The 22536-nt window shown below is 39.3% G+C and overlaps 1 protein-coding gene across 4 annotated transcripts in view; it reads left to right on the top strand.

The window, feature by feature from the left end:
• HTR1F (5-hydroxytryptamine receptor 1F) overlaps positions 1-22536 on the top strand; it is a 109037-nt gene that overhangs the window by 71409 nt on the left and 15092 nt on the right. For 2 of the 4 annotated variants that reach the window (XR_014938790.1, XM_032448369.2), the window contains exon 3: positions 21576-21687. The exons of the other annotated variants lie outside the window; for them this stretch is intronic. The gene's annotated coding sequence lies outside the window, so the exon portion shown is untranslated. The remainder of the gene's footprint in view (positions 1-21575; positions 21688-22536) is intronic. 4 annotated transcript variants of the gene reach the window in all.

The raw sequence follows: 22536 nt of genomic DNA, 5'->3' as shown, positions 1-22536 counted from the left end.
GTGTATATAGAACAGGCTGGACAACCATTATCTCTATGATTCTTCAGCTCCTCAGAGGAGTCTCACTAATAATCGGTTTAAGGAAGCAAGCACCTCCATGTAGAATTAAACTGCGCAAATTAATCCATTCTATGCAGAAGCACACAAAGCTAAAAATCTCTTTAGCCTTTCAATCACTTTTAAAAGTTATGAAAATAAGTACAGTGAGCTTTTATTGCTATTTCCCATAACCAATTAATAATACAAACACTTCAAAGTAAACATTGGTAGGATTACCCTCAGACTTTGCAACAAGAACAAAAAGTCTTTGAAAATTGTGTAGCATGGAATACAGTCCCTCATGTATACTAACAACCTGTAGAAATTAAGCAAGTAGTTAATGGTGCTAGTAAAATAAAGCAGTACATTTCAAAGAGGTTATAACAGGCTGGGAAAGAAACTAAGCATGGTGGTATATCTAAGAAAATAGATCCAGGCACTGCATGATTGGTAATTGTAGGTCTCAAATAAGCATTTGGCGGGGGTTTTGTTTTTGTTTTTTAAGTAATTTTCAATAGTGAAGTAACTTACATAAAAAGATGAGATTCTAACTGGCACAATCTGTGCAAGTGCCAAGAAACAAGAAAAAAAAAGTAAGAATTCTGCTGATGTTTTATTTTGTCTTTAAAATACGTGCAGTGTCTCACACACAAAACCCTCTCTCTTATGGTTGCAGTCTTCTGAGCATATTGAATAACATCAGAATTAGGAATGTTGCGAAATCAGTCAGAAATAGTATTTCAAGGTATTTGACTAAGCCCGAAGCAGGAATCACAATACTTGACATTCCATAGAGAGCTTGTTATTTCAGAAAGTTTCACAAGTTCAAGAGACTTGCATAGTATTCACTGGATAAACACCCAAAATTGCCAAGGCTTATCTCAATAGAACTGCTTTGTGAATAGCTCAGAACTCACGATGCATATCATATCTGAAGACTAGCTCAAGCATGGCACAAGCCACAGATGACATAATACATACCCCACTCTTTGCTCCCATCTCTCTCTTGGGAGCAGTATGGATGAAGATTTTATCAGAAAGACTGCAACACTTTCAAAGGCAAAAAAAAAAGGGAGCTAGTTGCTGTGGGTTAACCCAGCAGGGAGCTCAGCACCACAGCCTTTCAGCTTCTCTCCCAGTTGGATAGGGAACAGAATAGGAAAAAAAAAAAAAAAAAAAGGTAAACATGCATTGAGATAAATACAGTTTAATAAGAAAGGAAGGGAAAATAGCAATCATGGAATCACTCAGGTTGAAAAAGACCTTAAAGATCATAAAATCCAACCACAACCTAACCATAGTACCCTAACTAACAACCCTCCACTAAGTCATGTCCCTGAGCACCACATCCAAATGGTTTTTAAACACATCCAGGGATGGTGACTCAAACACCTCCCTGGGGAGCCTATTCCAGTGCTTAACAACCCTTTCTGTAAAGAAAATTTTCCTGACATCCAGCCTAAACCTCCTCTGGCACAACTTGAGGCCATTTCCCCTCATCCTGTCACCTGCAGTGACAACAAAAAATAAACAAGTGATGCACAGCACAATTGCTCATCACACACTCCGAAAATACCTAGCCAGTCCCCAAGAAGCAGCTGTCCCCAAAAGGCAATTCTCCCCAGTTTTACTGTTGAGCATAATGCCATAGGATATGAGACATTCCATTCACCAGTCTGGGTCAGATGCACCTGTTCTGACCCCACCAGCAGCTCCTTGTGTAGACCCAGCCTCCTTACTATTGTGGTAGCAAGAGAAGCTGAAAACTTCTTGACTTAGTCTAAGTATGACTCAGTAACAACTAAAAAATCCATGCATTATCAACATTATTCTCATCCTAAATACAAAACACAGTACCATACCAGCTACTAGAAAGAAAACTAGTTCTATCCCAGCTGAAACCAAGACAGTTGTAAAGACCATTTCATACCACCACCACTAAAAACCATTTTGGCATCCTCAAAAGGATCAGCATTCACTTCTAAAGTTTAGAACCTGTCCCAACAGTGCATTCTGCTGAGTGGCTAGTTTGTACCACAGGTTTCGTGTTCATGAGTGCCTCAGGGTAGATAGCATTTCCGAATAACATCTCGGGAGACCTGAGCTGAGTAAATCTTACCCTGTATTTATGATCTGTACTGTTGCACAGGATGAACAAAAAAGTGACATTTCTTCCCTTCTTGATGTTCCACTATATACAGCATGATGTGAATAAAATTAGTCTTATTTACCAAATTAGAAAAGTACTTTAATTTTTATGAGTAGTTATATGAAAGCAGAAAAATAAGAGGTGAGTTAAAAGATTGTCATCATCATCTAAGAACTTGGTTTATAAATGAAAGATTATCAGCAACAGTCCAAAGGGTGAGAGACAGAAAGATTAATTCCCAGTAACAACACTTAACAGCGTGGTTTCTTGTGAATTAAAGTACAAATTACAAGTGACCAGGTGCCTCTGACATGCACTGTGTAGAAGTACATGGATTTGTACACTTGAGAGAGCAGCAGCATGAAGGTGAAAAAGCTCTCACATTTTTACTGAGGCAGCATGGGGGAGGGAAGTAATGGGGCTGCATGGCCAGAGGCATGGTACCGCATAGCAAGAAGCAGCACACAAACCTGAAAGGGCTTTCTGCTGAGCCAGAGCTAACACTTCTGATGCTGTCAATGCAGACAGACATTTTAAACTGAAAGAATGCCAACAGAATACATACAGTGGAGTTCTCATATACACATTTTAGCATGTAAAACATTTCTTTCTAAATAATACGTATCACTACAATAAAATCCTGATCTAGTTAAAATTTGAGAGACCATTACAAGAAAAAAGAACCTAAGGTGCTGCAAAGAGGAGTTTCTACTGACCATGAGGCAAAAGCTTCAAAAATGCCTTTAGCCAAAAGTTCTTGTAATATATGATTAATAACAACAGATTGTCAAGATAAATCAGGCCTAAATCCTGCCCTTAATATAAAAGGACAACTACTGAAATTATTTCTGAAAGGCGCAAGTGGCCTTTATGAAACTATATGGATATATTTCTGCTCATAAGAGATGAGCTATCAAGAGCACCACAAAGATGTAAGACTTAACAGAAGTTCTGTAGGCTAGCTACTGATTTACCGACAGCAGAGAGACTGATACCAGCAGTATCCCCCAAGAATTACGTAGGTGTTGCATGACTGATGTTGCAGAAAAGTGGATCTTCATTCAGGAGCAGAAGCCTAGGAACAGGTTAAAAAAGCACACACAGAATGAGGTCAGTGCAGGATAAATACACCACTGAGCTATAGGCCAGCTGTCTCCCACAAACCCAAACTAACAGTATTAAAATTAGAAAAGATCCATTTTCTTCTTGTCATATTCTGAAGAAGAATACAGCCTCCATACCTTTTCCCTGCTCATGGTGAAACTCAGGTCAGCTCTCTTACCCCTCTTTGCATGTTCTGTAGCTGTGAAGAAAGGATTAGCCATAGATAATATGTGTTCCAGGTCATGTGAACCTGGTGCTAGAAACATTTTTCAAGCTAGAAGCTTTGTATCTGTCATTTCCATATGATCCCATTTTCTGCAAGAGCCAGATTTGTTTTGACACCAAAGCACAAGGGAGACAATTTTAAAGTTATATGCCTATTTATTGCTTGAATTTAGTTACACTTCAGGCTTTACCGCTATTTTGTTCTTTTGCTCTTTGCAATTTTGAGAGAATTGTCATGCAGTGTCAAAGTTCCCACTTTAACAGAATCTCTATTGAACACAAAGGCTGAAGCAATACTCTAGATCTAAACACTGCACTCTATATGAGTCTAGATGGCTGTAATCACTACTGCATCAGAATAAGGAAATGGTTAAATACGGAAGCAGTGTTACACCGCTACTTATTTGGGTAGCTATACTTCAAAGCAAAAAGTTACAGAAGGGTAGCACATCTATCTGTCCTTTCCCTTGGCTTCAAACACATTCAGATGTGATCCCTTTGAAACTTGCCTTTTGGAGTAATGTCTTTCATGATAAATACAAGTAATCACCCATCATCATGAGTGCATTTATTTCACTAGCATCACAGAAAACATCTATTGCTTAGGAAACTGGTAAATAGATTAGTTTCAAGCAACCTCCTTTATTATTACCTTTTTATATTCGCAAGTAATGAATCTCCAGTTCTCTTAGCATTTCCCATTCAGTGTTGTTCCCATAACAGGAGACAACTCTCATGGCCACATCTGACTCACAACAAAGTTGAAAGGCAAAACCACATCACAGACAACAATGTTTCTTGAAACAAGAGATCTCAAACAGTTTTGACCGTATTGCCCCCTGCATATATGCATTCGGGCTGCTTTATTATTTCTCTAGTTTTTCTGTGTTCCCTTGTCAGCAGTGAGTCTTAAATGAAAAGGAAGGAAAGCTGGAGATCAAATTCCTATGCATCTCCATTGCTTCCACTCAAAGCCAGGAGAAGAGGGCATGGGCTGACAGAAGAGAGATCGTGCAAAAATGAGGTTTGTTAAGACCACATTTGAACAACAACAAAAACGTTTTTCTAGGTGGTGATTTGCAGCATCTCATGGGAAAATGTTTGAGTACTTGAGAACTCAGAGAGCTTTTAGGAGTAGCTGCTGTTAGCAATATCTACTTTTTTATTTAAAAAAGTACTCTACATACAACAACGAATAGGAGAAGCCACTCTTGGAATATTTTAAGGATTTCCCACTAATCGAGCAGTTGTGGCTACTATACATTTTATTATAGAGTTTAAATATTATGAAGATCCAGGCCCACATTTCAAGTACTTATTCTCTTACCTCCAATGCATCCTTACCCATAGGCCAATGATGAAAGCCCAGCTTTTAGTGGTAAAATTTGTACAGTATCAAGTCGGAGTTATGCATATCTAAGCAATGTATATTGAGATGTTGAATGTATCAAATAATGTTTTCATAGAGCTCCACTCAGTTTACTCCTTCGAGTCTCTGTGGGGCAGCATTCAAACCCTTCACAGGACAATCCAGCTTCTTAAGGCCACCAGACTGCTGCAAAAATCAGTAGTTGGCAAAGTTCAAATCTTAATACAGCTTCCCTCCTCTTCTTCACTGCATGCCCTCAGACTGAAAACCTTGCAAAATCCTAGGGCAGTCTTTTTCTTAAAACAGCCTCCAGGGAATTGATGAGTTTCTCTCCAGCTAATTCCTTTCCTGACTCTGCTCATAAACTGCCTTTTTCCTTCCTTTGAGAATCTATTGTTCAACTATAAAAGGAAAAAAAAAATCCTGTGGATGCCTAACCAGGGCATCTTCAACAGAAATCCCACAGTGATTTCAACATAAGGCATATCAGGGTGATTTTTGCCCACCTAGACTATGAACACTCACATAGTTCAGCATGTTTAAAAAGCACAAGCCATACCCCAATCGCTGTATGCCTTCTACCTCGTTCTTTTGTTGATTTATGCCAATTTAACACCCCGCTTTAAGTGCATTGGTTGCTATCATTTGATCAAGGGTTTCACAGGTTTCACTGTAGGAAGCCTGGCAAAACAGCATCTGGCAGAAAGGCCTTTTTTTGTTTACCCAGTTTTTAGTGCTTGTGCCAGGGCAGTAGATACATAAGATTGTGCTGGCCTTTTTCACCAAAACATAAACTACATAGTCAGATAAAGCCATCTGAGGAAAACGCTGTTTGATTCTTAAAAGGAAATACTTCACAGACAAATTCATTTGTTTCTTAGATCACTAATCACACTGAAGTCAGAGGGCAATGAAGAGGTAAAGAGAGGCTGGTCAGAATGCGACATCATGGAATCATAAAGCTTGGAAAAGACCAATAAAATCATTTAGTCCAACCATCAACTCATCACTACCATGTCCACTAACTCAGAGCCACATCTCAAATGCCCCCAGGGTCCACCATATCCCCAGGAAGCCTTTTCCAGTGCCTAGCCACTTCTTCTGAGAAGAGATGTTTCCAAATATCCAACCTGATATTCATACTTCCTGGTGTAACTTTAGGCCACTACTTCTCATGCTGCCATAAAGCAGGACTGCCAAACAATTCCAGCATCCCATTAGTCTGGAGTACTGCACTCCAATGCAGTATAATAATTCAGCAAAGCCATCCCACCTTTTTTGCAAGGCCTAGATCCGCTCACTCACCACAGATACAACCTGCACAAGGAGGAGTGCTGGGGCTGAAGCACACATAGCTTCTAGGACAGAGAGCAGAGCACCTGCTGAGCTGTGACAGTCTCCAGGTGGGTAGAAGCATTTGTTCAGTGAAAGCTTGAAATTCCTCAGAGGCACCAAGAAACGATGCTTCCTCCTACTCCAGATATATTCTAGTACCACTTTTGTTGTTGTTGTTATCATTCTATCTCAAGAGCTCTGAAAATGTTTTGTTCATCACATGGGTCATCAGACTGTACGGTTCTGAGAGTCTGCCTTCAGAGCAGAATGAGGTTTTGTCCAGCTCCTGGCAAAGGGAAAAAAAGTGATCTCAAGTTACAGGAAAATAGAAGGTATCAGGGGACATAGCAAGGAAGCAAACAAATTGTCACAAGTCAAGTGTTTTGGAGCTGGAGTAATCTTTAATGCCTTCGGTTCTCACTCTTCTTCAAGCATCTTATCATGGAACAGTGGTGCCCTTGCTGTAACTAGGCTGTTAACAGAGCCTTGCAGAGCTGTCAGCAAAGCTTCACAGTGATACTCCAGCTGCTTCTCAGTCGAGGTTTTTAAGAGACACCACCCACTCTCAGGAAGGGTATCAGTCTTCATACATTGAGAGCCAGACAATTCCCCTGTAGGGACTGTGCCCTGTGCACTGCACAGTCTGTGATGTTCTTGGCAGGATATTTTCTTACTGGAGTTATCGGTGGCCAGAAATCAAAACACTCTTTAATGGACTGGGAATAAGAAATACTGCAACACATTTTAAGAATTGCTTGTATTGTTTTCAACAGCAGCAACTTAGAGACATACTTTAAGATAACCAATTTATTCCTGAAGTCTGACAGACTTTCTAGCATACTTAGGACATATGCAGATTGGGGAGTTTTCCACTGTTCTTTGTTCTGTGTTAGCAAAGGCTTGAAAACCAAAAGACTTCCACCCCTTTAAGAAAAGACAACTGTGTACTTTGCAGAACTGAATTTGTTGCTTCGACGTTTCTTTTAGAAGATCACAGTTGTCTTAGGAGTTGGACTCCGTGATCATTATGGGTCCCCCTTCCAACTCAGGATAATCAGTGATTCTAGGAACAGGTTGCTTTAAGCCTGAAGTTAAACATACATTACATGTAGAACATCACTGCAGGGGGAAAAAGAAATCACCATGACAGAATGAGGTTCAAGCACATAAGAGACAAAATACTGCCAAGCATCAAGCAGGTATAAGCTGCAGTATTTAGGAGAGTGTGGAAGGGAAGAGATCCCTGTGAAGCTACATCTCATAGAACAAACAAGTTGTGGTCTCTGGTAGGATAAAAGTTGCCTAGCACTTTTAGCAAAATCCCTCTTCTTTTTACTGATTCCTAAGGGAAGGGGCAGAAATAGGGCAGACTCTAGCTGAGACAGCACACTTTCCAGTAAGGTTTCCTTGTTCCTCTCCCTGCACTACGGGTGTGTGCACACAAAACCACTGGAAGTCTTACCTTCTAACTAGGAAGAATTGTTAGTCCTGCACACCAAACGCAAAGGCCAACTAGGGGGAAAAGAGATGAGAAGAAAAGACTGATCCTCTTATTCAAGCTGCTAAGCATGTCAGCATACCCACTAGAAAGCACTCCTCTGCTCTCATGTCTTTTAGAAGGCGGATTCTATGTTTGGCATTCCTAATGATGTAAACTCCTCTGCTGGAAAACACATTCCATAGGCAGGTTACAGAGTACTGCAAGGGCAAAGGGAGCATCACAAGCAGAGTGCAGGCTGGGGTGAAGATGATCTTGATATCTGCTCTGCACTCCTTCCTGTCCATTTCCTGTGGGAGGTAGGACAAGGCACTTAGCCTTTCTATACTTTCTCTCTTTCATTGTGTGTCTTTTTTGGTGTGTCTGTTTTTCTTTTTGCTGTTTGTTTGTTTGTTTCTTAAATAGAGTATAACATTAAGCTCTAACATTGAGAACTGGTGTTTAAAGGGCTTTATCGTTAGGTTCTATAAGAACATATAAGTCAAAAAGTCTGACCGTTAGCCATCATTTACTAAATTGCATTTATTCTGTCCAGAGAGGGACAGTAATTCCACCAGATCTCATACCAGCTGACAATAGTCTCATCCCTTTCAGTAATATAGAGCAGAATAATAACATACTTAAAGAGGAATATCTGTTACCCACAGGATGAGTAACATTTGCCCTGTCCCTGGGCATGAAAGCAGAGAAGTAGAGAGATAACAACAATATATTCCCATTCTTCAGTTTACAAACTGCAGTAAGTATTTTCAAGATGCTCACGACATCACGTAGCTTGCCTTGAAAAGCTAAGAGCCCTCAAATTTAAGGCCTTCACTTTTGGCCATTACGGGATAGACAGCTGGTTATTTCAAGTGATTCAGATATCACAATTAATGATATTTGGTAAGCCAGAGGTCAAAAAGTTGAAAAAAGGATCATTATTGATTTTGAGAAACTAAGTCTTCAATTTCTTATACAACAACGAATAAAAGCACTACTCCTAATAAAAAAAGCTGTTCTAAAGTGAAATACTGAACAAGTAGTTTTATGTTCTCACTGCACAGGCATGTTTGTTTACAGTAGCTGCAAGAAATAGAGTACTAAGCTTCACTGTGGCTTTAGGTTTCTGTAAATCAATACTGCAAAATTAAGTTTGTCCTATAATGAACTAGATGTCAATAGGCACTTTGCTTCTTAGAGAATTTACCAAGCAATGGCATCCATCCAGAAAGCATAATCCAGGGCTTCTGATCACAGGTCCGCACCTTGAATCCTACTCAGCAGCTGAAGGTGTTCCATTTGGGCTCCATGTTCCTACAGTATTCAGTACAGCACTGCTTTCATCGGGCCATGCTAACTTCTGCTCAGCTGACTCAACCATAGGGGAACCATTATCTCCTCTCCTTGCCACTATGGGAATTGAACAGTTTTATTGCATTTTTGCAGTAATATAAAATATTAATAAGTACAGCAGAATAAAGCAGAATCAAAAAACTTTCAGGCAGAACACCTAGGAGTCACTGAGACAAGGTTGTAATAGTCACCTGCTTTATTCAGAGGCCCTAAAGCAAGTCAAGTGCTGGACCGCTGTGCCCTGAGGATGTTCTGGATGCTGTCTTGCTGAAAAGCTCATTCTTGCCAATCAGAGTAGCAGCGGACACCATGGTAATTTATAGTGGCTGGCAGACTCCATGGGAAGGAGAAGGGAACATAATCTCTGACCTAGACTCTCACATAAACTTATCCTTCCCATTAATTAAGGTACTAGCCTGTAGCTGACATGCCCTCATTTTTTAAGGCTTGAGAGACAAGCCACCAAGAGTAGCCATGAACTGAATCTTTCTTTCATCTGTAAAGTACTTTCAAGCCTCTGCTTCCTTAAATGTCATTTCAACAGGCTGGTTGGCACAGGTCATTCTTCCTTCTCTGTGGTAGCTTGGCTTTTGCTGTTCTAATGACCATCTTCTTCCTGAAGGTGTTTGCTTTCAGCTGGTCTCTGTGGAGCAATGTTCCAACCAGGAAAGCAGACCAAGCACTCACACTGTTCTACGCACTCAGTGCTCTCCCTATTCAGTTGCTACTACCTCTTGCCATGGCAGAGCACACGATGGTAATAAGTAAATATCAGCTACAAAAAGAATGGAAAAGTATCTTTCTTGCTATCAGACCTTTAATAATATACTTACAGTATTGTTGTATTTATAAAGATTTGAATATCTCAGACTATTATCTTCTGAAAACTATTTCTTTACAGAGTACTTTTTCTGATTACATTTTTTCCAACAGCCGAAGTAAACTTCTGAACCAAGCCTTACAGACTTAATAGAAATCATGTGTATTTGCAAATTCAGCTCTATCAAAACCATCCTAAAAGATGCAATTTCTTTTGTTTTTCTGAAAAAACATAAGCTAACCTTCTCTTGCAACTAAAACTAACTACAGTTGCATTCAATTTGAAGACCATCTGTAAGAATGGATGGCCAACTGTCATAATCTCTTTCTAGTAAACAGATCTTATAGAATCTGATCTTCTATTAAAAAACCACAGGGACGTTTTCCCTTACATTTCTCTGAGATATTTAAATTTGAAAAGCTATTTGTGACAAGCACCAATGGTTTTCTGGAACTGGTGCACAATGCATCAAGCAAAGAATAGCATTTCTATGGCAACTGTCTCATCACATTTCAGAAATGGAAGAACAAGAAGCACTCAGCTTCTATGTTTTCAGTTTCCTTAGTAGTATCATGTCCTTCCATTCACCTAGAACTTCACAACCAAAGTAGGAGAAGGACACTTTTCAACTGAGCTCTCTGGAAGTTGTCAAGTGCTGGGTGATTTGCTTATTAAAGCTCTGAATCAATAGTGCCACAAGACCTGTGTTATTCCTGTCTCTGCTACTACCTATAGCAAGACACAGTCAGCTATAACTTTAAGAGCTTCCATTTGCTTAGGATATCTAGCTACCAAGGATATCAAACTGGACACAGCTCACTTCATCTATGCCAGAAGTGTTTCTAACAAACCCAGTTACCACAACTCTGGACTGGCAGCTCCACCAACTAAGCAAGGAAAAGGTCTGGTACATACAACTCATCTCAGAACAGCAGATGCCATAGCCCCTGCCCTAATGGAAGCAGCCCAATTGTCCTCTGGCTTTCCAGCCTAACTCAGTTCCTCCCGCCTACACCTCCCCTTCACCCTCGAGGTAGCATTAGTCACATTTCTTCCTACGCTTCAAAGAAGATCCGAGCCAGCTCTGTCATGCCATAAGCAGCTTGCTTATGGCAACCTTGAATCATATCTTTACCCCAAAGAATTGCATAAAGATATTGTTCACATTTGTTCTGTTCATCTAATTGCTTCACTTCAGTGTGCCTCATGCAGAAAATGTTGTGTGAGACCTGGAGTCAGACAACCATAAAAGACTGAGGAACAGCAGTAGCAGTGAAAATGGCCTTTTTGCTGCTGGCTTGCTTATTTGCACCTGTGCTCACTCAGACTGCTGTGATCTGAATGCAGAGTCAAGCTGCTCAATTTTAGAGACTGAGGAAGAGGCGAAGTTTATTTTTAGCAAGCAAAGCAGGTTTTGTATTTAGGATAGACCTGAAAACCTCTCTTCTCTGTTTTTATTCTCCCTCAAATGGCTACCTTAATGTCCCTCAGATAGGAAAAAAAAAAAAAAAAGAAAAAAAAGAAAGAAAAAGAAAAAAGAAAAAAGAAAAAAAAGAAAAAAAAGAAAAAAAAAAAGAAGCAAGAACACTTCATTCTTTTTTATAAAGACTATAAACAAATTCAACTCATTTCGCACCTCAAACCGGATATCATGGAAAAGAAAGAGCTTCATTCAACCATTTCAGCCTTTAAGATCCTTCTTGATAAATGTTTAAACTTTTACTGTTTTGAAGACTGAAATTTGTCAGTCACAACCCCCACATTTCTTTATGCTTTGTTCAAAACATAAAATACGTAATTTCATGTGTTTAGGAGCCTTTGCAAATCTTTCACAGAATAAGTAATTTCTGCTTTATTTCACTTTTCTTTTGTTCAAGTGCGGAGTAGTGTCAGCACTCTCAGGCTTAGAAATATTGTACTGGCATGCTCTAAAACTTAACGTGCATCACAATGGACTTTGCTTCCAACACTTCCTTCCCTGCCCCAACTACCTTATGTAGTCAGGAGAGCCCAGAGCAAAACTGTGCTTAGGAGAAACTGATAGTGTTTCCTAGGTAAAATTTTTTTCTAGCCCTAATGATGATGATTTTTCAAGATATAGGGTTAGTACTTCTATACTGTAAGCAGGGTCATGTATATGGAGATGGTATTTTGGTACTTAAGCTTACTTGGCTTATTACTGATAGGATCATTTTAAAACATGTTATTTCAAACATTTTCATTATATACTTGATTGCCTAACCCAGTAGTCCAGTAAATTAATTAAAAGAAAAAACTTCTTCAAGCCTGTAAAATGTGCTTACTTAGCAAATTTATCTGCTGATTTGTACTTAAGGATAACTTGCACCATATACACACACAGTCTTCCTAATAATCTCGTTTTCCCCATTGTGTATCATTAGCTATAAGCTTATATTCATTACATTAATAAGATTGTCCATACTTTAATAATTTCCAACAAAAAATCATGCAGTCATATAATTGCCTCTCTGAAAACAGTTAAATTTATTACAAAAATGCATTAAGCAAATATTTATTGTCACACTTCTACTGCTTCATGCTGTAACGTTATGTTAATCAGTAGCTGTCTTGTAGAAATGAGTTTTATAGGATTCAAAATAGAACAAATAAGATAATTAAATAATTTATATTCTGTTAGCAAATCAGTGTTAGTACTGCAGAAAACCTTGTTCACTCACCCTCCACTGTAGCATGCCAGACGGGATTTAGGTGCCAGAAGATTTGAAGATGATAAAGATACTCTCTGGGCCTTAAATTCATCAGGGTTCCATAGAAAATGAATAAGATTTACCCTCCTATGGTGTAGTTATACATCACCCACTTGATTATTGGCTCCCTCTGACAGCCAGTTCCAAGATCACATGATAAAAACTAGTCAGTTCAAGGGAGACTTAAACAAGGAACCATTCTCAGGTGAAGCAGGAAGGGCAGAGATGTTTCAAAATATGAAGCTTCCTATGTTTCAGGGTGCACAAGTCCTAGAAGTCTCTTAGAAACCATTTTTTGAACACAGAGTAACTGTACTGTAACTACCAAAGTTCCCCTCCCTATACACAAGGTCATCAATGCAACGGAGGAGCTTGAAAACATAGAATCACCAAGGTTGGAAAAGACCCACAGGATCACCCAGTCCAAGCATCCACTCATCACCAACAGCTCTCACTAAATCATGTCACTCAACACAACGTCCAAACGTTCCTTGAACACCTCCAGGGTCGGTGACTCCACCACCTCTCTGAGCAGCCCATTCCACTGCCTGACCACTCTTTCAGAGAAGTAGTCTTTCCTAATGTCCAGCCTGAACCTCCTCTGACGCAGCTTGAAGCCATTCCCTCTAGTCCTATCACATGGTACAGTATTTGAGGGACTTCTTAATGGAACAAATGTATCCAAGCTATTACTTGAAAAATGAGAAGTCTTTTGCTTGCCAGGATAATCAAATCTGATAACATTCAGTAAATATTATGCATCTTCTATTAAAACAATGCTTCCCACTAGTCTAATAGTCACACCTTTAAATTCCAATCTCTAAACCAAAGGAATGAGCCAAAATTACAGCAATTTTCAGACAACATTTTGAGATTGTGTAACTGCATAGAAAAAAATAGCACTAACGTGATGATGAGAAAAGTGAAAGTTTGGTCTTTTCTAAGCAGATGTTTTTCCAACAATCCCCCTTCCAGTGGTAAAATGATATTATAATATTGAATCCGCAAATAAGAAACTTTAAACCAGTCAAAGGCACAGTTCCCGCACAGAAAGTTATGAAACATTTCTGCATGAATTAAGTATAAATTTATAAAAACTATTGGCTTATCTAATACATTTTACAAAGTTTTAAGAAAATAAGCATAGCTGAAGTGAAAGTATCAAGAAGCCAGTTTAGCTGCATATAATTAAAAAAATAATAACTTTCTATAATTAATTTTTTAAAAAAATGCTACTTCAAATAAATACAGTACAGATTAAGCAATGAAATCCTATGAAACCTATTGCAAATGCCAGCAACTTAAATAAGCTAGCTTGTAAAATGAAAGACACAGAGTACAAGCTTCACATTATTGAGCCTGCAGCAGCGCCAGGTAGAACTGCCTATTTTAAAATAATGGTCCTAAGGAGCTTCTTCAAGCTATACATGTGTCACTTAGGAGGAATTACATATAAGTTACTTTAAGTAACTCCTAAGAGTATTAGTGTTGGAAGAGCAACACAACCAAATCCATGTTGCGAAGATAACCCTGAGTCCAATATATTATAGAACCAGACCCAGCTCATGTCCAGGAGATGTTAATAAAAGATTGTTATACATACAGTCTTCCATTTTCCAAGTTAATAGACATACATACAGTGTTTCCTTCTATGTGTACTTCAAAGTTGCAGACAAGGAGCAAACACCTCATAGTTAAAGTTTCTGCCAGCAAATCATAGAATGGCCTGGGTTGAACAGGACCTCAAAGATCATCCAGTTTACCCCTGGCATGGGTAGGGTTGCCAACCAATAGATCAGGCTTCCCAGAGCAACATCCAGTGCCCAGGTTTCTGTAGTGTTTCCCAATACACACACATCTACTGCAATTTCCTCTGAGAAAAATTTCCAGAGGAAATAAATTAAAATGCTTAGACTTTTCATTTAGGCTACTTTCTAATTAAGCTACCAATATTTAAAGCTTCCGACTTCCAACACTCATTGTTCTTTGCAGAGGATGAGAAGGCAGTCACAATTCATAGTCTTTATAGAGACATATTAAAAAATTTAGCCACTTGCAGTTTCATTTCCTCGAAATTAGAAATGCTTGTGTAGTTTAAAAGAAGGAAATCACAGTACTTTGTATGTTAGACACCAGCCCTCAGCATATTCCACTGTCCATGGTGTTTTAAAAAGGTGTGCTCAAGCATATAAATCCTTTGAGATTTTAATTACAGTGATGTAGTCTCACTAGAAGTTCTTTAGTTCCATATACTGGGACACTGCATCACATCTAAGGTTTTCATATTCCCACTTATGATAAACTACTTAATACAAAAAGGATAAAATCCAAATGGCAACATAAACTATTTTCTAATTAGAAGACAGAATTAGATTTTTAATGTCAACAGGATTACAGGAAAGCACCTACCTAATAAGCAAATTGTTAACACGGACTGAATGAGATGAAGACTTAGATCATTACTGCCTGTCCATTGAGTTCCCTTCTGCAAGGATGTAAAGGTAGATGGCAAACACCTATGGAATAAATTTCCCAAGAGAAATGGTCCCAGAATTAACACTACAAATTTGCCTGTCATGATTAGGTAAACTTATCATGAGAAATATTCCATGCCCTTGATTTGCATTGGAGAAGCATTGAAAATGTGAAATCTCCATAACTTTTTAGGCAGTTCTACAACTTCCTTGGACCACTGTGTAACACTACTGTAGACATGATAAATGTTCTGTTTGGAAATTTCTCTGCCAACTTCTTATTATTGGTGTACTTTGGTCAGGATTCATTTCCTTTAGCTGTAGAGATCCACACTGCAGATTCCTATGTCTGTATTAAGATTCATAGGCTCCATTTATTACCAGTCAGGAGAAATAAGCACCTTCAGACACAATTCATCTGACCAAAATGAAGCATTTACTTTAGAATGAGAATAACTGTGCCCTAGAGATGCCTGTTTCTCACTGAGTAGGGCAACAGTTCTGGGTTAGATAGCTGCATTAAGTCAAATCAACTCTGTTATTTGTATTTTAAATTATTTTTCCCAGCATTCCCTCCCCATTTTGACAACAGGGAACTGAAATCTTAAAATTTCCCCTTGTAATTGTGTGATAGTATGTTAGAGAATTGACTCTCTAGAGATTTGTTCTAATTTTAAGAACAGTTCCCAACAGAAGGAAATCACCAATTTGCTCTAATTAATGTGGCTGAACATGTGTACTAAAGTGATCTTCGTCTATTCTCCACCCTCATGTTCAATAACTTGACAGAATACTTCACGCTCTTAGGTGCCTATTTTAATTTGAAACACTCTCTGAATAGCACTTGCAGCTAATTGATTTGTTTTAATTTACTTTCAGCTTGCTATCTAATATTCCAGCTTGGTGTTTTTAAATTCTGAATACCTCAGAAAGTCTTTATGTAAGAAAAGCTTCTCTGAGCTTCTCTAAGAGGCTTTCAAGTCACAGTACATGGACAAAGAGGCAATGGGAAGACATGCATTTTCAACCATGCTAGTGATGCACAAGGCAGCTCTCACTCCCACTCATTTCCTGACTGAAAATATTTAATCCTTTTGACTGGCAGAAACAAGGAGGCACAGTGCTATTCAGTGATTTACCCTTTGAGATTTATAACACAGGTGACCACTAGGGCCATTAATCTCAAACTCTGAAATGGTCATTTCCAGACAGGAACATAAGGTGATCACTGTGGCAGCTAGCTGACTTCCCCAGTTCCAAATCCACTGTACAAATGCAAACCATGCGATGTTATTTCATCCAGTTACTCAAGCAAGGTACAACTGTATTAGAATAAAAGTTAAACAGACATTTCTCAGTGTACCAAGAGCTTAGGTCTAGGGATGGTTTCTATGACAAGGGGAACAAATAAATAAATAAAAAGCCAGATTCTGGTTACCTTAATCTTCCACCTACCTCTACCAAAATAGACAGGCTTACTAAGTGTCAAATACAGAGTTAGACTTCAGCCTTAGAGAGGAAGCCACCAATGTTAATGGTGCTTTTAGATAGCTTACCAACTACTTTTGCCTCAATCACGTAGTTTGCTTGCTGAGACACCAAATGCAATAAGAACAGCATCAGATCCCTTCATGACTCATCTGCAATCATCTGGCATGGATAACCTGCCCAGCACAACATTGATGGGATCTCATTTCATACAGAACAACACTCTCAGACATACGCTTTGATTTTTGGGAGGTTCTTTGTGGAATCAGGAGTTGGACTTCATGATCCCTGTGTGTCCAGACTAGAATATTCTATAACCCTACATCACGGTTTAAATTCAGCCATCTCAAATGGAGAAAGGAAAAACATCCTAGCAAAGCTCAGGTTTAACACAATGGAAAGCACAAGACAGCAAAGCAGCAAGGTCCCAGACCACAGCAAGTGAGGACCTGCTAAGACATAGCAGCAGCAGGCATAGAAATAAGAGAAATAAACTGTCCATTTTCCAAAGGCCTATGAGGTCCTCAAGTAGGTTGGGATCTACAAACTACCTCACTTCCACTCACAAACGACTCCAGATGCCCTGAGTTCCCCTGGGTTGGCCCTGACTTCCACTTGATGCTCAGTCGTTGCTTCAAGCTGTGAATTAGCATTTCCACTACAGCAGGTTACCTTGACAAGGAGAAGAACTTGATCCTTTGAAGCAGATTTTTTTCAGCCACGCATTCATTTCTGGAAAAAATAGTTTTCTTAATTGAAATGATAAGACTTAGAAAGAACTCTTACAAAAAGTATCCTTCATGGGTACATCCCTGGGTTATGTCTTTTTATGCAAAAAGACTTTCAACCGATATCCCTGCATCAGGAACAAGAAAACCCAAGGATCTTCTTCTGTCTTCTTACTATTAAAGAACTCAAGTGGTACTTTCTCAAAAAAAAATTTCCTACTTGCTTCTCTTGGAGAAAAAATGACAGATGTTGACCAGCTGAACAGTTTTTAATTAAGATGCTCTGTTTTTATGATCTACTAGAAACTAAGAAAATTATCACAGACCTATTCAAGGCATGATGAATATTTTCATTTGCCATATCTGAATTTATATTCATAGTAGCTTAAAGCACTTAAACTTCAATTGCCCTTCCTCAAAGGAGATGTCTTTTGGCAGGATGATTGGAATGCATCAAGTTCAGCATTTGATTTCAATGTACCCTGTGCTTCCAAAGTTCCTAAGTAGTGGTGCTTTAGAAGAACAGACATTTTCTAGTTGTCTGAACAAATGGTGGGGCAGAAAAGTGCTTACAACCCAATGCTAGCTTATACATTAAAAAAATCACCTATATTGATCCATCTACAGTTCCACATCTGACTGAAATCACAAACTCCAAGATGACAAACAGTGTGCCCAGGTGGCCAAGAAGACCAATGGCATCCTGGCTTGTATCAGGAATGGTGTGGTGAGAAGAACTAAGGAAGTCATCCTGCCCCTGTATTCAGCATTGGTGAGGCCTCACCTCAAGTACTGTGTTCAGTTTTGGGCACTTCATTGAAGAAAGGACATTGAGGTGCTGGAGCGGAACCAAAGAATGGCAACAAGGCTGGTGAAGGGTCTGGAGAATATGCCCTACAAGGAGAGACTGAGGGAGCTGGAGCTGTGTAGTCTGGGGAAGAGTAGGCTGAGGAGAGACCTTATTGCTCTCTTCCCACATCTGAAAGGTGCTTACAGCAAGAGTGGAATTGGTCTCTTCTCACTGTTGACAGGATGAGGGGAAATGGCCTCAAGTTGCTCCAGGGTAAGTTTAGGTTGGGTAACAGGAAAAATTTCTTCACAGAAGCACTGGAATAGGCTCCCCAGGGAGGTGGTTGAGTTACCATCCCAGGACGTGTTTAAAAACCACTTGAATGTAGTGCTCAGGGACATGATTTAACAGAGGGCTGTTAGAGTTAGGGTAGTATGGTTAGGTTGTGGTTGGATCTTTAAGGTCTTTTTCAACCTGAGCAGTTCTGTGATTCTATGATTAAGAACAGTAAGTTCTTAGTATCTGAACGGTAAATTCCTTATCTTTAAGAGCTTTTCAGTAACCTTGTTGCCCGTTACACTTTCACTCAATTCTTTCTACAGGTTTAATATCCCAAAGTTGTCTGTATTCCACCTTGCATTCATAGGGCAAGCACTATGCTTTTTCCACTAAAAGAAGTCCTCAAGAAATCTAAATAAGAGCTAACAAGGGCATCTGTAACATTTCAGCACATTTAGGCTGGGCTTCTACCTTGTGCTTCAGAAGCACTGTGGGGGGGGGGAAAAAAAAAAAAAAAAAGAAAGAAAAAAAAAGAAAGAAAGAAAAGCCCTTCTACCTGGGATTCTACCTGGGAGATGCATCAGGAATGATTTGCTGCTGAGTTTTCTGCTGCAGAGTTAATGGACGGTGCTCATCGCTCAGACTCCTTGAAGGCCATACAGCAATTGGCAGCAGTGAGTCATATTTCCGTGCCTATTGGTATGGATGGGGAAAAAGAGCCAGATCAGACCACTTTATCAGACTGCATGGAAAGACACCCTGAAAACTGTAGAAACAGAATTTTGAGGCCTTGTATTGCCTGTATGGACAGAGAAGAAGCCGGAACTACAAATGTAACAGTACAGAAAAAGCCAACTACTTAGTTTACCTAGAGCAATCATTTTGTACACTGCTTTTAAATTAAGACAAAAGACAAAAAACTTGGCTTTAATTTCATCAGCTTCTGGCAGGGGTCTGGGAGGGTGGAATTGCAGCTTCTTTATTGCTAATATTAAAAATAACAATAACCCAAAATATTGTGTGCTATTGATAATCTAGATGATCAAATTGTGCCTCCGGTGGCACAGTGGTAGCAATGCCGCGTTGCAACACCGGAGGCCTGGGTTTGAATCCCCCTGTGGCACAAGTGGTAGAAGTGCCGCTCTGCTACACAGGAGGCTCAAATCCCGGGGGTTGGACTCGATGATCTCTAAGGTCCCTTCCAACCCGCACGAGACTGTGATACTGTGAAACGCGTAAGAAATCTGGATAAATGGACATGCACTTACGTGATCTTTCTATTGCCACTGACTAGTATTTCTGCTGTAATTCTATGCACTGAAAGAAGGGCTACACCCCTTGTATAGAAAAAGTTCATTTCATTAACACCATACGGAAAAGTGGGAAAACTGCAGTAGTGCCTACAGAAACAGAGGTATCATTAAGTCTGAATATACAATCAAACAAAAGCATAACTCCTGACACAGTGTTTGCAATACAGCAGATGAGGGAAATGCTATTAAATGTCAGTTCTACTAAATCTCTACAATTTGAGATACTTAAGTGTAACTTATTTCCCAAGAGCAAGGCTGGTACTCAATTGCTCTAAATAATTAACCAACACTAAATGTCCTTTAAAAATATGCAGGAAGTCAATTGGGTGTTGAAAGTCTCTCAAGATATTGGTGGATGAGGTTCTTCATCCTCTTTCATGGAGTCTGGGACACTTTTATGTGCTCTACCCTGGCCATAAACAGAGCTTTAGGAGAAATAAGCAGTTGATTCTATGCCTTTTGGCTGAAGTTAATAAATATAGGCAGTCTTGGTTGTCTTTTCAAAAAACTCTTGTATATATGACTACAGCAATAGCACTAGAAGCTTCCGTATAGGTGGTAAAACAATTTCTAAGCCACACAAAACTAGGTCCAGGTGGAGATATTTGAATTCCTCAGAGCCTACCAACCGAATGATTAATTCTCTAGTGTCTGAAGCATACACGTAGGAATATAAATATCACAATTGAAGAGGACACAGGATCTGAATGTGTCTTTATGTTATGCTCAAATAGTCTTAAAGGGCAGTAGACTCTTGCGAATTCTTGAAACAGCAAGAATGGCATGGACTGACATTTTTACTACAGTAAGAAGTTCCTAGGCTCATCAGTCTCTTCTCTGATAGATAAATTATCCAAATATTGGTCCAAGCAACATTTTTAACAACCGAAAAGGCAGTTACTTTTAAGTCTATCTGTTCTGATATTACACATCAAAACGCTTAATAGAATAGCTTAAGCTTTTCAAAGGCAATTGCCTCCTATGTAAAAACAGTGAAAGGTGTGTCAGAGAACTGCTTTTAAATTGCAAGTGCAGTAATCATGATCCACAGTAAATTGAGAATATTAGAAAGATACATTTCTATATGAAAGTCATCATAGTTTTTACCACTATTTTTAGTATGAACCTGCGATGCAGCCAATACATGCAGATGAAGAAGCCTGAAAAAAATAATTGCTATTATTATAATTTTTACACAGTGGAAGTAGAACATCTAGTTGCAGTCAAAGAAACTAATGTTTTAGTTCCAGACTGGAAAATAGCTGTCGTGCTATGGAATTGAGCAAGTAACAAGGCCCCTGCCACCAATTTCCTATATAGATATCTCTTCTCAACAATTGTACTGCAGATTTTTGTTAGCACAATACATTCAGTGACACAGCTGAGCTTCCTTCTAAGGCATACTTCTTACCCACACAAAAATTCAGGAGAGCACACTCTCAGTAGATGAATAAAAGGTCACAAGTACCTCTTCTCTGCTCTTACATGTCAGCAAAAAATCTCCAAGATATCAACCCCTTGTACTTTGAAGGCTGGTCAATACCCTTCTCTGAGATATTCTGCAATAACTGTCATAGCAGCAAAAGATATTTAATGACATCTTGCTGGAGAAATAAATAAATAAATAAAGCTACCAGCACTGCATTATTAAGAAACAATCAGTTCTTTCCTTAACAGCTTTTAAGGCTAACAGACCTTAACCCTTGGCCAGCAAGTGTTCAGCCAGGCAGGGAAAAACAGGTCTGATTCTGTCCATGGCTCAGGGCAACAAGCCTCAGCTGTAATGTATTTATTTTACTGGGTGGAAACAAATATCTGGGGAAGATGGGCTTATGAACATTTAACTAATTCTCAAAATGCCTGCTATATCTGAGGAAGAAAATCTCTTTGCCTACAACAGATTTAGCTGTCCCACCAGGAGGGGATGAGAGGAGAAAACAGAAGGATCAGTTGCTTTCCTGAATACAGTGCTGCTCATAGCGATCCCCTGAGGCTCCAGCTATTCACCTCAGGTTTGTAAGAGAGAACAGAACTTGCAATAATCGGTTGACTTTTCAAGGTTATCTCAAGCAATGTGTAAGCTTTTGACTATGCTAATGTCTTTAAACTGAGCATCCTTCTGAGGGTCATTAATGACATTCCACACCACAACAACTGAGAAACTTCTGATGAAATTAAATGGCTCCAATTGAACAGGCCCACAGGCAGATCAGAGAACAACTACAGGCTATAACAAGTTATTTGAACAAGATATTTCCCAGCCTAAGCATATTGTATTGATTACTTCAATGCATCAGCTCAACGGCCATTAGAAAGCTGAAAGTTTTCAGTATAGCTGCAAAGCACAAATTTGGTGCATTCTTTATATATATATGGAGAAAATTAAGTAATTTGTCCCAGATCTCCTGGCCTTTTTGCAGCCCTGAAGTAACAGAAGGAACCCTGTGTGACACTGCCCTGCCCCAACACCCAACTGGGAACTTTCTAGAACAATTTTGGCACAGATATCAACTTATAATTGAATAACAGTCGCCAGCATTTAACCCAACCTACCCAATCTACTTTTAAACCATAAAGAGGCACACTTTGCCACAGTGCTCAGAAGCAGATGGAGGCAAGCCAGGAAAAGGGGCAGACAGATGAACAGTCTTCCTTCAGAGAAGGAATCTGGGGGAATAGATGACTATGCCATACCTACAGGACAGTTGCAATAAAATGATAGCATGAGACTATTGCAACATGACTATGCGGGGTGACATATAAGATCCAACCATCAAGAAGGCCTTCCTCTGGAAGAGAGCTGCGAGCACAAAGACATAGTATAGACAAGTTGTTCTCTCCAAGGTCAAAGAATCATACAA

The sequence above is a fragment of the Coturnix japonica genome, chromosome 1 (genome assembly GCF_054131305.1).
Source record: "Coturnix japonica strain WE chromosome 1, WE-NBRP24, whole genome shotgun sequence".
Taxonomy (NCBI): Eukaryota; Metazoa; Chordata; class Aves; order Galliformes; family Phasianidae; genus Coturnix; species Coturnix japonica.
This window is presented reverse-complemented; position numbering and strand designations above follow the sequence as displayed.